Source organism: Mirounga leonina, unplaced genomic scaffold (assembly GCF_011800145.1).
Source record: "Mirounga leonina isolate KUSES-001 unplaced genomic scaffold, KU_Mleo_1.0 Mir_125, whole genome shotgun sequence".
Lineage (NCBI taxonomy): Eukaryota > Metazoa > Chordata > Mammalia > Carnivora > Phocidae > Mirounga > Mirounga leonina.
In genome coordinates this window covers 52409435-52411237 of record NW_023270305.1, presented here as the reverse complement: position 1 = coordinate 52411237, position 1803 = coordinate 52409435, and the positions used below count along the sequence as shown (strand labels likewise).

At 36.7% G+C, this 1803-nt stretch overlaps 1 pseudogene; it reads left to right on the top strand.

Moving 5' to 3' along the window:
* The first annotated feature begins 1486 nt into the window (after positions 1–1486).
* Positions 1487–1587, top strand: LOC118008319 (annotated as a pseudogene).
* The last annotated feature ends 216 nt before the right edge of the window (positions 1588–1803 follow it).

Genomic DNA, 1803 nt, shown 5'->3' with positions numbered 1-1803 from the left:
GCACACAGGGTCACCTTGTACATTGTTGGTGGTGATCACTTGATTAAAATGATGTCTTCTAATTTTCTCTATTGTGAAGTTACTTTTCATCTTTGTAATTAGTAAGTATTTTATGTGGAGATACTTAGAAACTATACAAATATCTAGTTCCTCATCTGAATTTTATCTACTGGTATTGGAATCCATTGATGATTCTTTCTTGAATTATTACCATGATAGTTGCCACATGGGTTTTTTTTTCTAATGCTGTTCTGCTGTAAGAAAAAGCTGTCTCTTCTCCCCATATTTTATTCATTTGTTTATATCACAAATTCTATTTAATTCAATGAGTTATAATGTGTAAATATTATTGTAATATTATAATTATCTCAGATTTGGCCAGTGGGAACCCCTTCAAGCCAGATGCTATGTCTTCTTGATATGGCCTCATTGTTTTTTGTTTTTGTTTTGTTTTGAAGACTTCCATATTTCCTGAACAAGATGTTCTAAGCTCAACTTGTATTTTCCCCATCCCCCTCTGGAATCAGCTATTTATTCAAGGAACATTGGTTCCTTTTAATGGAGAGTGGTATTTAGAAACCAATATCATAGTCTAGATGTGCTCATTTGTACCTTGATGTTTCTGCATCCAGGCTCACTCTGTGGACAGAGCTAGGAAGTATAAGTATATACCTTTACTTCTATAATTATCTGTATCACTATCCACCTATATTGTAAACTATTAATTCATATTGGTAATTCCAAATCAAGTTCAATACTGCAGGATTCATTCTAACTTTCTCCCTTTTTGTTTTTATATCTTCTTTCCCAGTCAGTGAAAAATCTGGCTACCATTCTCTGAAATATATTTACTTATTTCTGAATTCCCTGTATGAGCCAATCCCCTGACCCCACCAGCTTGCCTCTGCCACCCTCACCAATGTTGTCCTGGGTTGCCATTACCTGCCACCCTATTCTGATATCATCTTTATATGGGTCACCATTACATTCCTCCTTATGAAATCAATTGATTCTGAAAATAATAATAAGGGACACTTTTTTTTTGGCCAATAAACAGACACCATATAAAATCAAGAAATTACTCATTTATTTAACTTTTTGTTTGTTGTTTGTTTTTTAGAGAGACAGAGTGTGAGCGGGAGTGGGAGGGAAGGGGCAGAGGGAGAGGGAAGGAGAATCTTTTAAAGAGGCTCCACGCTCAGCAGGAAGCCTGACACAGGGCTCAATCTCACAACCCTGAGATCATGATCTGAACCAAAATCAAGAGTTGGACACTTAACTGACGGAGCCACCCAGGCGCTCCTATTTAACTTTTTAATATATGAATAGTGATGTTAAAAAAAATTATCCAGTCTAGAAACATAATTTTCTTTAAAAATAGATTTAAAATATCTTGAACATGCAATAATAGGAGTGAATAACAAAAACATTATGCCAGGCAAAAACAAAAAAAACACCAGATACACAAGAGGTCTTTACATATGGTGCTCACTTTGGCATGCCTGTGTTAAAATTGGAGCTGTATAGAGAAGATTAGTATGACCCCTGTGTGAGAATGACATCATTTATGATGCAGTCCATATTTTTTGTTATGTACTTTTTGCCACAATTTTATTTTACTTATTTTTTTTACAAGATTTTATTTATTTGAGAGAGAGAGCATGAAGGGGGTGGGCGCGGGTAGAGGGAGAGGGAGAAGCAGGTTCCCCACTGAGCACGGAGCCCGAGGTGGGACTCGATGCCATAATCCCGAGATCATGACCTGAGCTGAAGGCAGATGCTTAACTGACTGAGCCACCCAGG